The following is a 15,911-nucleotide window of genomic DNA, read 5'->3' as shown; positions in this document are numbered from 1 at the left end:
TGGATGACATCGCCAAAGGTGGCAGAATACAGTGTTAGTTAATGACTTAGTGGGGTGCTAAAGGCGTGGGTTAAAATCTTACATACTCCACAGAGCAGTCAGTATGTCTGTAAAATTTCACCTTTTACCTTAATTAGTTTTCTCATTTCATTGTTTCTAGTGAATAATTGCTTGCATTTTAATGTAAATATAATGTTGACATTATTTACCTTGATGAAACTAACATTCAAGGAACATAAGCAACATTTCTTTTGGCTTCATGGAGCCTCAAGCACAAAACCTAGAACTTGAGTGGTACCTGGAGCCTAGTTTGAGAGCAATGGGTCACATCTACCAGATTATACTGTGTTCACCATTATATATTCCATAAAAAGTAAATTGTGTGTACATTTTAATAAAACACTAAAAGACAAAAGCTTTACAATTTTGAATAAAGGACAAAGGACCTTGAATAACAACAGAGGAGCTGTAATTTGTCTCTTCTGTAAGAGAAAATGGCTTCTGAGTCAGAATATTAAGCTCTGAAGAGAATCCACTGGCCAAGAATAGAATGGGGAAACAGCTGTTCATATCCAGTTACTTTAAGGATTCCTGAAATGATGAGTGTATGCCAAGAGTTTCAAATGATATTCAAGAAGAGTAAAAATGATGTTTCTCATTACTACGAATTTGAGTCAAACTTGTTTTGGTTAAAATGGCTTGTTTGGAGCCTATTACGTGAGAAAAGTGTGGTTTGAGGACCTCGCTTCCTGTATTTGTTTCAATGGACTCAGTGAGAATTAATCATTCTGACTATGACAGTGACACACCTTCACTTATTCCATAGAATTTTCTCTTCAGAACTTCCATTCATGGAATCATTAATAACCTTGGAAAGAAATTTTACTGAAGTGTAGTTATTTTTCTACCTATTAAATACCTAGGTATCATGTAGAATTATTTTTTCACACTAGTTAATACCATTTCCAAGTTTCTTTCTCTCTTTTTCGGGGGGGCGGGGAGAAGGGGGTCTATTTTTTCTCTTTTTTCATTTGGAATAAAAATTCTTCCTTTTAGTGAAGCCTCTTTCGTTGTGCCTTTGAAGAATACATGAGATCATTAATTATTTAGTTCAAAGCAAACCCAATGCAGACAAAATTACCTCAAAGGGCATGTGTTGCGAATGATCTAGAATCACCATTTCATCAGTGGCTGTGGGGGGAGGGAATTCTCGGGAAAGCTTTGGGGACAGTCTGAGAATAGAGAAGATGCCCACTGGGAAATGTACATGCTGATTAATTTAATATGTAGAATTATACTAAGTATTATATAAATATATAGAATGTGATTTACAGTATTCATTTTTTTGTATTGTTTTGTTTGTTCATGTTGTGTCAGTTTATCAATTCATCCTCTTTGAATTCAGTAATAGGTGCAATTTCATTCCTGAGTAAAAAATTTGATGTTGCTGAAACTTCATTGACTCACTATTTTTTTCATTCATACATTCTCATTCCGGGGCATATAAAAAGCCCAGATGTGAATTTTTCTCAGTGGGAAGACTGGATTCTAATGACTTGGAATCCTTTGCTTAAGCTGGAAATTTAGCTAGATTTTAATATATTAATCAGCTTAATTTTGTTATTTCTATAGCTAAAAAATAGATAAGTATATTTGTATGAACCAGTTTTAAGTGGTAGCTATGAGAAAGCTAAATTAATTATAATAATATATTTGTGGAATTAAAAGTAATTGGAAATGAATTTTAGCATCAGCAATAATTCATAATTTCAATTTAACTTCTGCTTTTAAAGTAGCCACATACACACATCTATATCTCTATCTCTATCTCTATCTCTATCTCTATCTCTATCTCTATCTCTATCTCTATCTCTATCTCTATCTATATCTATATATCTATATCAATACTTGCATATTTTTAATTATTCATTTATTAAATTTACTGGGGTGACAATGGCTAGCAAAATTACATAGGTTTTGAGTGTACATTTCTATAATACATCATCTACGTATCACATTGTGTGCTCACCACGCAGTCAGTTCTCTTTCCATCACCGTATATTTGAGCCCTTTTTCCTCTTCTACCTTTCCCCTTAGTGTCTGTGTCTATGAGTTTTCATTTCTTTGTTTTACTTGCATAATTTTAAATTAGTACATTTGCTTCATGATGAATAATTTGTTTAATAGTATATTGTAATAAAATACCAACATTACAAAAGGACCTAAGGTGAAACAGGTTTTTTTTTTGTTTTTTTTTAATAATATTCTACACATGCATCAGTTATCAATGGGAGAAATATTAGAACTAAAATGGAATGGATAACATTGTCAGTGTGAGATAAAGCTAGACGTATATTCTCATGAATATACAAGAAATATCATATAAAAATTTTAGGCAGGAACTAATACATACAAAGAATATAATATGAAATAAATTCAATAAAATACACTTACATTGAATCATACAACTGAATGAGAAATGCAAGGGCTTTTTCCAAAATTTATACTTTACACAGTTGCTTGTGATAAGATTCTACTTTAAACCATATTTTTTTACTCATTTAATCAAATGGGAATTAAAGGCTTACATACACTTTATAATTTAGCCAAGCCATACCTTTATACAGAATTAAAATCAGAGTAACACAAATATGTGCATTCTGGATCTTAAACATTTAAGAACAAGGTTGGCCTAAATTTTCTGTGAGAAAGGGCTAAGAAACAAGTGTTAATAATACAGATTTTACCTTAAAACTGAAAAAACTCTGAAGTATCACCAGCTGCAGTATATATCAGAATGAAGTACAATGAATTATAGAAGGATATGAACACCCATAAAAAATAACTTTAATAAAATCAGTGTAGATATTCTTATTAGGGTTATACCATTTCATGACTTTAAAAAGTAGTCTAAATTGGAGGTAAATAACCTGATTAGTAATAATTATAAAAGATATGTATCTTCCATTAACATGGCCCCCAAATTGTACCTTATTATAAAAAAGCTTGCATATGAATGCAAAAGCATGTATAGGGGAAGGGAAAGAAAATGCTATAAAAATTATAAATTACATTAATATTGATATATTAATATTGATATAGTTATATATACACTTATAGCTTTATTTTTAGCTATATCTACATCTGTTTAGTTATAGATACACTTGCATACATAAATGTATGTACACTCACAAATATATTTTACAGCTTTGGTTCACAATACGTCCAGTTCTATAGACTTTTATTAGCATTTTCTCAGTTTTCCTTAACCTTTAGTTGAATAGTTACTCCAACAAAATAATTTTTATTTTCAGGTAGCATTTATGGATAAATCAACTTATTTATCATTATGCTTACTGTTAGTTATTTTATATGTGTAAAAACTAATGGACCCCTTACTGTTTTGTTAAAAACCTGAAAATGTTTATAATATGAATCTGATGCCATTTTAAATTATGTTCTTTATTTCTCACAATGGCTTTTTGGAGAGAATAATTAAATTCAAGAGAAGTCATTTTGGACTGAAATTTTTGTGCCTGCCCAAATTAAAATGTTGACACCCTAATCCTCAATGTAGGGCTTTAATGGAATCCAGAAATGAGGATAAATGAGAGCATTAAGTGGATGCCTGATCTCATAGGATTAGTGTTAGATGGAAGAGACACCAGAGAACCTTCTCACTTTCTCAATGCACATCATGAGGTCCTGTGAGCACACCGCAAATGGTGGTCACCTACAAACCAAGAAACTACTCCACAGAATGAAACTGACATTGATAGTACCTAGATCTTAGATTTCTCAGCCTCTAGAACTCGGAGAAATAAATTTCTTCTTTTTAAGCTACCCAGTCTGTGGTACTTTGTTATGGCAGCTTGAGCAGACTAACAGAGAAGTTAATACACATGGCAAACAGGAGATGTGAGCACTAGGAAAACTACCCTCCCACACTAGACTTGGTGCACAGTAAATGCACAGTAGTCAAGGACTCAGCCTTCTGAATGGCCATATTCTATGAATATCTCCCTTCCAAGCTCAGATCCCTCCATCCATCACCCTCTTTATCTGGGGCCCTTGATGGAGGCCTCCCTCACATGCCTCTGCAAACACCTTATCAGCGAGAGGAAGACTTTTGAAGACTCAGTATTCAATACATTTCACTCCTAGCCTTTCTCTTCTCTCCCTCTGGCCACCCAGGTACAGAAAATGGCAGGAACTTTGTCTAGGGCTCCTTGGCAATGAGATTGCCTCCTTATCCCATGCTACCTCTGTCTGTAATGATAAATCTGACCTTGACTTGCACTGTTCTTGAACATTGGGGGAGTCAGCCCTTCTTCTTGTTTATACTATTGCAGTAAATGATTTAAAATTTGACTGTTACTTTCATGTTAGCTTGTTATTTTAATCAGCTATCCGATACCTGGGAGTTGAGCTCTCTCTAATTTAACTCAGCTTTTGAGAACTTATTTCTTCAAAAGTTCCCAAAACATCTTATTAAAAAGGTGTTGCTGAGTCTAGAATCTATCTTAACAAAGTAGTTTGGTGATGATTTTATAGATTAGAAGTGATACCTGGTCAACCACATAATATTTGAATGAAAAGTTTAACTAATTTTTATATTAAAGTTTCTTTTGGAAAATAATCAAATATATACACTAAATTGTGTTTAAAGTTTAAAAAGTGTATATTCAATAAATAGGTCATAAACATACAGATTAATGGAAGTACATGTGGAAGAAATTTAATTGTTCTACAGTTTCTCGTTTTACTAACATCAGAGAAGTCCTTAAAAAAATAAAACGCATAGTTATGGCCTTTCTTTGACTCTGCTCCTTTCTTACTGAAAGGAATGTAGGTGTGATTGCTGGCTGCTGGCTGAATTTGAATCACCATAATGGAATATATGTGCAATTGTGACATGCTAAGGATAGAAGCACCAATAAAAGGAGTCAGATTCCCTAATACTTAGTGAAACTACCGTACCATCACTACTAGATCGCATGCTGCCTACAGATTGGCATTTTCAATTAGAGAATTAAATGCTTTTTTTAAATTATTTTTAGTAATTTTGGTATAAAGGTTAATCTAATCCTCTCTTTTTTCACTCTTTCTCTCACTCATTTTCTCTCACACATGATATGCAGTAAATATATAGACACCACATATAGTTACTGAATTACATTTTGCTATTTACTTGATTTTCTGTTCCTTAAGTTATTAAGAAGATTAAAAATTGTCAGAGCATAAACATCTAAAAATGAGAACTGAATATATTAGTAACAAACTCTTCAATATATAACTTTTTCATTAGTAAATGGGTGGAGGATGGAGCCCAAAATGTGTGTCAGTGACAGTTGAAAGAAAAACCAAACTGATTAATTTTTATATAAATAAAATAAAATGAGAAAACTGTCTATGACAAGTTTAACAAATTTCCTCTAAGATAAAATAAGTATACTTTATTGAGTGAGGCCTAGTCACTTTTTCTTAAAAAGTTAAAACTTTTCTTGATCACAAATTCACATGAGATTTTAAAAAGATATAATTTATGAGTGGAAACCAATAACATTAATATGCAAGCATTTTCATTAATTGACTCTCTGTTGGTTGTGATGCAGTTTCTATCTTTTCATGTATCAGATATATTAAAAGAAATAATACTGAAAAGATGCCTTTAGGAAATATGTATTCCGATATCCCGAATCTAAGACTGATAAAATCTATTGTTCAAAAAGAAACTATTATATGGTATGTACTATTTTTATCATAATTATATTGTGAAAACATTTTAATTGGAAATTGTTGCTATGTCTAGACTGCATCATTACAAGCATAAAGAAGTAAATAAATTTATCCAGTAATTATACTTTGATTTTGTGAATTCAAGCTTTTAAGTCTCAGTATAGCAAATTATTTAAATAGTGTTTAAGAATGCGTTATTTGTTTTAATTAATGATGTCTATTTTCTTGATATCATGATGAAACATCATATTATGTAATTTTAATAATGCTGAGTGTTTTACTAACTTTTGTTATGATTCTTGCATTCTGCATATGAATGCACTATGTTCTTTACTGTTTCCTTGTCTATTGAATATTTAATATAGAGAAGGTATGAATATTAACTATTGCAATGTGATTATTTAATAAATCATTATCTAAAATATCCTGTTTGCTGAAGGAGTAGTTGAAAATATATAAAGAAATCTAGGAATATATATTTTTTAATTACATGAACCAAAGTGATGTGAAGAATAGACATTGGAAAGGCATCGCAATTTATAGTTAGAATAGCCAACTATGTAATTTGTATAAAAATACGTGTATTTTTATCTAACTACACAGAGAGGAATCACAATATCAGAAATGCATGAAGAGTTGTGTTTTTGTTTTTTATTGTTTTTTTTAATTTTTCATAGGATAGCCAACAAGATTTAACATCATTTGGTTTTCATAATTTGTTGCTTTGATTTAAACCACAGAGATAATTTTGAGGTGGAAGTTTGAATATGTAAAAATAGTCTGGATATGTGAAATCTTACATATATGAAAGATATCTAACTGGTCAAGGCTATTAACAAAAATCATACACTAATGTAGAATGTTTTATGTTATATATGAAGATATTTTTCCATTTAATATAAAAAGGTGGTTGTGATTTAAAGGAAATCAAATAATTTAGAGAAACTAAAGTGTAATCAAGTACTGGGGGACTGACATTCAAAATTTAATCACGATTACTGAAAGTACAAACATTTATTTCTCTACCATGTCTTGGCATACTAACCAAATTTATTATTCCATCCTTTCATCTACAAACCAGTGAAATTTCAGCTAATATTTGTGTTTTCTGAGAACAGAATCTGTAACTCAAATGACTAGAGAAGGGAGATAAGTAAGGTATTTAATGGAGGTATGAATATTGGTTAACCATTATGTCTAGTTTTGTTATTTTAACACGTATATTTTTTACACAAAGTAAACATGTCTGAGTATTTTACTCCTCCCAAGGAAATATTATACTCCATTTTATAAAATATGACAGCTCTGTTAGTGTTGTAGTCAAACTTTTGGCAGAGATTAGGTATGAAAATATTTCACTTTTGTCTAAATTTTATCAAGTGCAATGACAAATGGCAGCTGAATTGATCACCATGTCAGAGAAACCACAAAGAGGTACAAGGAGCATGATGGACTAGCAGCCATGCCCTGACTAAGAGGGAAAAGTTACTCAGTACCTCCCATTGTTACCTTTGAAGAATGTTGGCTAGAGGTTACAGAAATCCCAATTTTTCAATAGAAGCTGGAAATCTGAATTCTTATAAGAAATATCTGAAATTTAAGATTGACAACTGTATACTTAATCACCAAACAATATGCTTGCCAACAGCCTCTCAGCCACAGAACACCTGATTTACAGGATCCTCATATCTAATGACAACAAATGCATGACCTTTGTTTTCTTGTTACAAAGTATATTAACCTCTATTACCTTTTAGAAAAAAATCTTCAATGTAAAATTTTGTGTTGGTTATTCCACACCCTTCCCTCCACCTGTCACGTTCATGTTCTGAGATAAAACAAAGGCTGAGAGGCACGAAGGAAATTGCCTAAGATTCTAAAACATGTGAACTGTGGAGCCAGGACTTAATAAAGTCTAAATGTTATGATTTCACAGTCTATGTTTTGCCAGGGAAATGTTAGTTTCAGCCAAAATATCTTTGGCTCTGCAGATTCATTTGTTTAAAGGTAAATTGGACAAGGTATGGCAATCTTTTCTGTCCCCAGTGAGCTCCCTAACAAAAATGTAAACAAATACACCACTACTAGTTCCAAAATTACATATACTACTCAACTGAACCCATCACAACATTAATAATAATTTATAGTATATTTCTACCACCATTAATAATACTATAGTTATAAAAATCATTACAGCCACAAAACTACTTCATTTACATAAATAATTACTACACTCCTATATGTATGTGTGTGTGTGTGTATATATATATATATATATATATATATATATATATATATACACATATATATATAACATTTACTAATTTATTTAGTGCTACTTAGATGTTGTTATGTATTCTAAATAAATTGTCCCTTAATTCTCTATTAATCCTTTGTTATAGCTATAATTATACATGATCACAATTGTTAGAAAAAAGATAAGGAGGAGGAGAATACTTGAGAATTAAAGAGTTGTAATGATTTTCCAATTTTCCACATCTAGTAAATAATAGAACTAAGATCCTTATTTGAGTCTCGATGACAGCAAAAGCCTCTGCTACTTTACATTCGATGTTTTTACTAATCTATTCATTATTTGGGGCCAAATTTTCGTGGGATGAACGGACTCAAACTACAAATATATTCTGCTCATTTAGAGTGCAGCCTCCAGTTTTTCTGAAATTTAACAATTTTCCAAGATACTCTAACAAAAATTTAAATTAGCTTCTTTTTAATAAACTGCAGATTGGTATCTTTATTTCTCAGTCTTTGAATATAAATAAAACATGAATGTATAATGTAGCTTTAACAAGTATTTCTAAGGACCTTTGGAGAAAACTGTGGAAGAATTCTTTAATGAAACAACTTACAGGCTCTTCTCTCTTGGGTTCAGCTATTTAGGCATCCTTCCTTGAACACTGTATTACTTCTTAACCTTCTTTCTCCAGATTTTTTAGAATAACTGCTAGGTTTTTTCCACAATATACTTAGACACAGTTTGTTCTGGTGTACACCCAAAATTTAAACCATGTTTTTTGTTGTTGTTGTTGTTCATGTTATGTCTGATATCAGCTTTAAAAGATTTCCAGAATGAATTCCTGAACACACACATTACTTTTAAACTTCCAACCATGCCATGCTTCCTTTGGCAATTTCTCTCTTGGCTGAGGCCTAATGTAGGCATTCTGTTTGTATTTACCTTTAATTTACCTTTTCTCCCTAAGTGTTATGTACTTGCAAAACTTATAAAAATCTGTTTCTTTTAACATCCAGAACAAATGTCAATTCTTTTATGAAAACTGTTATATGTTGATATAATAAATCACTCATTATGTCCCTAAACATTGCCAATTATAATCGAGTTTTAATACTTAAGACATCTTTCAATGACCACTTGTTTTTATATATTCTTCTTTTCATTATATTTTAACTAACTTGTAGTGAGAGACTATGTTTCATTTTGGCATTACCTGAGGCCAGAACCTAATGGGTTTTCATAATCCTTCTTTAATTTAATTTAGGCTTTTCCTTTTAAGATATCATTCCATTGGATAGGGTAACACAGTTTACATTAAGTTAATCTGTTACAAAAATACAAATTAGTAATTTTTTTCTGAACATCATGTTGTGGACAGTAAAGGTACAGTATTTATAAAATTAAAGTTTTTATGAAAAAGGTATAGGTCATTTGATGGGTAATCTTGTGATATTATCATTTTATTTTAATGATAAAATAAAATATTAATATTTTTAGTACACAACCATAAGTCTCTGTGCTGCTCTATCTTTTTTTCTTAATCAAATATGTTTCAGAATCAAAGTAAATTATTTTTGGAAGATTTCATTATTTTCTTCTATATTTTTTTTATAGTAAAGTTATACAAATCAGAAATTCCAAAGCATAGGTGACATCAGCTTAAACAGAAATCAATACCTTCAAAGATAAAAAAAGTGTAAAATTTATTTTGAAATTATTACTGTAATATTTTATTAATAGCAACCATTATTTCTTTCTGAGAAGATAAACATTTACTACTGTAAGTAGAGGGATTGACTTGAAAATAACATCCTTGATGTATGTAAAATAAAGGAATAGACAGGTATGCACAAACTCTTAATTGTTAGGATACATTAAGTCCATATTGATTATCATGCTCCAAATTGTTATTTAGGAAGTAAGATTGATAAAATTTGTAACAGATTTTTTATTTGCTTTTGTAAAGGCTAATACTTTTATAAAATTAAAAATTCCACAGGTACAAAAATGTAATTATTGCATGTTAAATTGAATGTTATATAACATGAATGTTTACTACACACATTTTATTATAAAGTAAAAAATAAATAAATAAATAAAAAGGAAAACTAAAGAAGCCAAGCCCAATGACATGACAAAATGGAAGTAGTAGAGGAATTGAAAAACAAAAGAGGTTCCGGAAATCTAGAGAGGTCATTTTGGCTGCATTTTTCCTGGCTCTGGAGCACCTCCCCCATGACGGGAGGGAATAAGGAGATGAAGGGCGAGGTGAGCACCATGTTCAGGGCTCTTCTGGGTCCTGGTTTATAGGACAGACAAGTGCAAGAGGCTCACGGCAGAAGTGGAAAAGCAGAGTAGGAAATTGGCAAAGAAGAAGGAGACAGTAACCGAGTCTACTGGCTGACAACAAAAGAAGATAGAGAGGCAGGAAGAGAAACTGAAGAATAACAACAGAGACCTGTCAGTGGTTAGAATGAAATCCGTGTTTGCAATTGGCTTTTGTTTTACTGCCCTAATGGGAATGTTCAAATCCATATTTGATGGTAGAATGGTGACCAAGTTTCCTTTTACCCCCCTTTCCTACATCCAAGGACTGCCTCATGGAAATCTGCTGGGTGACAACCACAGACTGTTCCTTCATCTCCCTCTATATTCTCTGTGCCATGTCCATGTGACAGAACAGCCAGAAGATTCTTGGCCTTGCCCCTTCGTGAACTGCCACCAAGCAGGCCCGTGGATTTCTTGGCCCTCCGCCTCTTTCTGGAACGTTCTCTTGAAATCAAGAAGAACTCTCTACTTCCTGTCATTTTTTTCCTAGGTCTTCAAATCAGACTGACAACTATTCTGTAGCAAGAGCCCTCGGCGGCCTTACCACATGGGCCACTTTCCAGTTTCAGTCATGTCTAGACTTTTTCAATAGGACTAGAATGAGAATGGCACCCAGCAAACAAACATGCCAGTGCTTTCAATCACAGGAGATTTTTTTAAATAAGTGTGTTGATTAGATAACTTCAGGTGATGTTTATATAATGAGACACTCTCTTTCTTGTGTTGCCAACGTGAACATTGTCTTTGGGACCAACTCTCAAGATGGCTGTGTGCCGTGGAATTGGCTGTCTATGAGTACTTAGCAGTCTGAAAGAAAATTTTAGTTTTTCTTCAGTTAACTAGTGACTCTTAATCCATACTATTTGGTTTGTGTCTTTTTTAAGCCAAATATATGACCCATGATCAATAAAGAGGCCAAATGTTAGCTATTTCATAAAAAAAGAAAAAGAAAGAAGAAAGGAAGGGAGGGAGGGAGGGAGGGAGAGAGAGAGAGAGAGAGAGAGAGAGAGAGAGAGAGAGAGAGAAAGAAGTCATGTTTTTATTTGTCAAGCAACTAGTAATTTAATACAGGGATATGTTTCATGTATAAATTTAACTCAAAATGGGAGATTACAGCTTCGTAATTTAAATCTAAGCAAGAAGACTTATTTGTCACATCACCAAAGCTTGACATTGTGTGGCATTATTTTTAATTTGTGAAAAGAAATGTCAGATGAGACCAAACTCAGATATCACCCACCTAATTGTTTTTAAGAACTATTGATACTTTGGATGGTCATACACAACAAAGGGCAAATAAGCTGCAATATAAATTCTTGAAAGGTATAGAAGGATGGTCTTTGGAAATTTTGGTCAATAGAAAGTTTAAAAACATGAGACAAAAAATCAAGGAATGTAAAATAAGAATGGAAAAAATATAACATTTATGATCATTCATATTTACAAGTGCATTACTTTTTAATTTGATGTTTTTAATTCATATATCCATTGACTTCACAAAAGAAATGTCTCATATTATCAGCCATTATTAAATATGTCATTAAAATCAGAAAAAGCAAATATTTAACGATGCTTCTATGATATTTCAACTGTTTCTCAAATCTTATTTAGGTATTTTATTATTTTAGTCCTAATAGAGAATAGTTACTTGAGTTGATATATCATATTAGCCACTGAAAACAATGCTTAATAATAAGGATTAATAAATTGTTCTTCACACTAAAAATAATGCTTTTTGTACTACTTTTTAATTTTATTGTGTTGTTTTTAAGCTCTAGTATCTACCTGCAACTCTATATGTAAAATGTTATTCTATAATAGTGTTAAGAAAGCCCTTTGCAACAACATAGATGTATCTTGAGATGCTAAGCAATTTAAGTCAGCCAAACAAACATATGACTTCACTCATGTATGGGATATAAAACTGAAATGAACAAGACAAACAAACAAGAACTCATAGACATACAGCCGACAGTTTAGTGGTTGCCAGGGGCTAAGGGAGGAGGGGGGAGATGATAGAAAAGGGTAAAGGGTGTCAAATATATAGTGATGGAAATAGAACTGACTCTGGGAACTGAACACAAAATGTGATGACAGATAGACATAGATGATATAGATATAGATATAGATATAGATATAGATATAGATATAGATATAGATATAGATGATATAGATATAGATATAGATAGATATAGGTATAGATATAGACAGACAGATATATATTATAGAATTGAGCACTTGAAACCTATATAATTTTACTAACCGATGTTATCCAAATAAATTTAATTTTAAAAAAGAATATACACATATTTGTATTTGTTTTGTTTTCCATTAAAATTGCAGAGTGATGCTGACATATTTAAATTTCATTAAATGATCATCCAGATACCCACTTCCTACATTTCCCTCTATTTTTTTTTAATGGAAATGGCTCATTGACATCAAAATGAGATATGTATGTTAAATATAGACAGAGGGCTAGACGATGAAAATAAATCCATAATTTAAGATTTATTTTTTTACTGGACATGAAAGGGGGAAAAACAATCATACTGTATGGGAATACATTTTCTTTTCATTCTGTTATATTTCTTTTGTTAAATTATCACTAATTTATCCTGCTAATAACATCTATTATTAAGGCCATGTTCCCACTAAAAAAATCATAGTAGTATTTCTGATTGTAAGACAAAAGTATGTGCCTGCTAAATAAAATATATTCAAATAAATATATACCTAGAGCCATAAACATCCAGTTTATTCCTCTAATATTTAATTTCTCTTTTCTGAATATGATACAAAACAAAGTATGGTGACATAATCTTGCTAAAAAATATGTTTGTATCACATTGGTTAAGGATTAGTTGTATTATTGCCTCAACTATATTTATACATAAAAGAAGGATATCAGGGATAGGACAAAGATATGAGGAATAAGTAAAATATGAGATATAATAAATTTTCTAAACAGCACAAAATTTATTTCCATAAAAGTTACTCTAGTTTGTCCAGAACTTGTATAATAAGTTATGTTTTTTTTCAATTATTGTCTGATTTGAATCACACTAATGCTCCCATTTTTTCTATAGGCTAAATATAAATAATTCAATGTGTTAGCTATAATGTGATACGTTGCACATTAAGGCAATACAACAAGCTTTCAAAACTAGTAGGGTCAAAGATTATGCATTGTATTTTTTTTCTTCAAGAAATCAAGCCATATTTATGAAAAGTTGTTCTTAGACTGTTCTTTTATTCTGTGAAGACTAAATCAGTTTTCTCAACAATCTTGTTTACTGGCTGAAATAATAAAAATATAATAATGGTGAGTAAAGATAACTCCCTGTTAGTAGAAACCAAGAAAGAAGATAGTTCTCCCATTGAAAATGTTTTTTCTCTAACATTAACTCAAACTGGCATCTGCCAACGTTGAGATCTACTCAGCCTGAACATTGTTTATTGTTACCATCTGCCAAATACTTAAAAACTGTATATTTTATATTTGAAAAATACAATTTGAATCACTTAAAAGGAGAGAAAAACTGTGGCTACAGGTTTTTAAGAGAAAGAAAGGATCAAGATTTCCAACGAAAATTTTTTTGTGTGTGAAGTAATTTTATTATAACAAATTCAGGTGACATTTCACATGTTCTCACTCCTCACAGACATGCCATGGGGATGATTTGGGAAGTGACAAATCGACTAGATGTCTTAAAGGAAATACTTGTGGATTTAAGATTTTGAAAGTTGCAAAACACTACTTCCAGCATGACAGTTATGTAAAAATGAAAAAAAATAAAATAAAATCTCCAGATTATTCAAGAACTGGAATGGAAATGATGTAGTTACCTCTAGAGAGGGAGAAAAGGGAAATGGATTAGATACGGTGCATTAGTTTTGTTTGAAACTTTTTTTTAAAATCTGCTAATATTCTAGAAAAATATTTATGTCAGTTAAGCTTGCATTGTATTATGTTCTTTTTTTAACTAAAGTTTATTAGGGTGACAATGGTTAGTCAAGTTACATAGATTTCAGGTGTATAATTCTGTAATACATCGTCTATATATCACATTGTGTGCTCACCACCCAGAGTCAGTTCTCCTTCCATCACCATATATTTTATCCCTTTTACCCTCATCTACCACCCACCCTCCCCCTTTACCCTCTGGCAACCACTAAACTATTGTCTGTGTCTATGAGTAATTTTTTTCCTTTGTTTGTTTGTTTTTTCCCCTTTATTTTTAGTTTTATCCTTTCAGTTTTATCCTTTCAGTTTCTTTTCCTTTGTTTTCAGTTTTATATTCCACATATCAGTGAAATCATACAGTTCTTGACTTTTTCTGTCTGACTTATTTCGTTAGCATAATAAACTCAAGATACATCCATATTGTCGCAAATGACACTATTTTATCTTTTCTTATGGCAGGATAATATTCCATTGTGTACATGTACCACATCTTCTTGTATTATTTTCTATACAAGTATCTGTGTTTAAACATTTTATATTAAAAAAAATAATATTTTAGTGAAAGCTTTAAAACTATAAACAGTGTGTATAATGCAAGACTCCCAATAGTAGAAACATATTTTAGTAAATAATTGAGCACTTATGTGACAGTAATTTTACTAAATATTTTATTTGTATTATTTATTAAATCCTCTCAATAATCATACGGAGTAGACACATTTCAGTCTGCCTTTTAGTCTTAAAATTTTTGAGGGTTACATTAGGGGCCTTCTCCGTCTTGTTAACTACTGTAGCTCTCGTATCTAAAATGCAGCCTGCTTTTAGAAAACTGATAAATATTTAAATTCAACCACAAACATTAAAAAAAACAAAACAAATATAACAAGGCATAATTCTAGGGATATCACAGTGAATAAAATAAAATCTGCTTTCTTAGATCTTCTATTCTGGTGAGACAGACAGACAAAACAAACTGCTGATGAAAAGTGTCATAAAAAAATAAAGCAGGTTAAAAAGAACAGAAAAAGAAAGAATAAGTAAATGAATGAAAATGATTTGTACAATGTAGTATTTGGAGAGACAGTCCTCTTTGGGTTTCTTGCAGTCTTACACATTTTGCCGGGTGTGACTGCAGACTTCTGACCATGTTGGTTTCTTAAGGTTGAGAGATGTAATTTCTCCCACCCTCTCTTGGACAAAGAGCAGGCTTGCTAACAGATTGCTACAAAAGTGGCCATTCCCAACACTCAGTGCTTCTCAGCTGTGATGCAAACCTGCTGCTTGTGTAGCATCCATCTGGGTTTATCATGTTTCCCCTATGAGACTTGGGGACAAGGAGAACCAATGCAAATATGCTGACACTTATGTTCCTTCCTGTGCCATGTGTAATAAAGACAATTGTTTCTCCCCTGAGAATCTCATGACTTCTGTTGGCATCCACGTAATAGTAACAGGCTAACTTAGCTTGTAAACAGAGCAAAATCAAATTTCAAACCTAAAGAGCACAGTTCAAGTTTGTCACCAGGAGGATTTCCCTTCACCACCATCCTGTAGGGCCATCCTAGAATTTAAGTTCCTGAAGGAATGAGTTGTAGCTCTTGTAATATTCCTTACAACTTG

At 31.7% G+C, this 15,911-nt stretch overlaps 1 pseudogene; it reads left to right on the top strand.

Annotated features, from left to right (window-relative positions):
* The first annotated feature begins 7,130 nt into the window (after positions 1–7,130).
* On the top strand, positions 7,131–10,773 carry LOC109457093 (calcium load-activated calcium channel pseudogene; annotated as a pseudogene).
* The last annotated feature ends 5,138 nt before the right edge of the window (positions 10,774–15,911 follow it).

This window comes from Rhinolophus sinicus, chromosome 16, assembly GCF_057876585.1.
Source record: "Rhinolophus sinicus isolate RSI-liver-muscle chromosome 16, RSI-T2T, whole genome shotgun sequence".
Lineage (NCBI taxonomy): Eukaryota > Metazoa > Chordata > Mammalia > Chiroptera > Rhinolophidae > Rhinolophus > Rhinolophus sinicus.
Note: the sequence above shows the minus strand (reverse complement) of the source record. Positions and strands in the feature narration are given on the sequence as shown.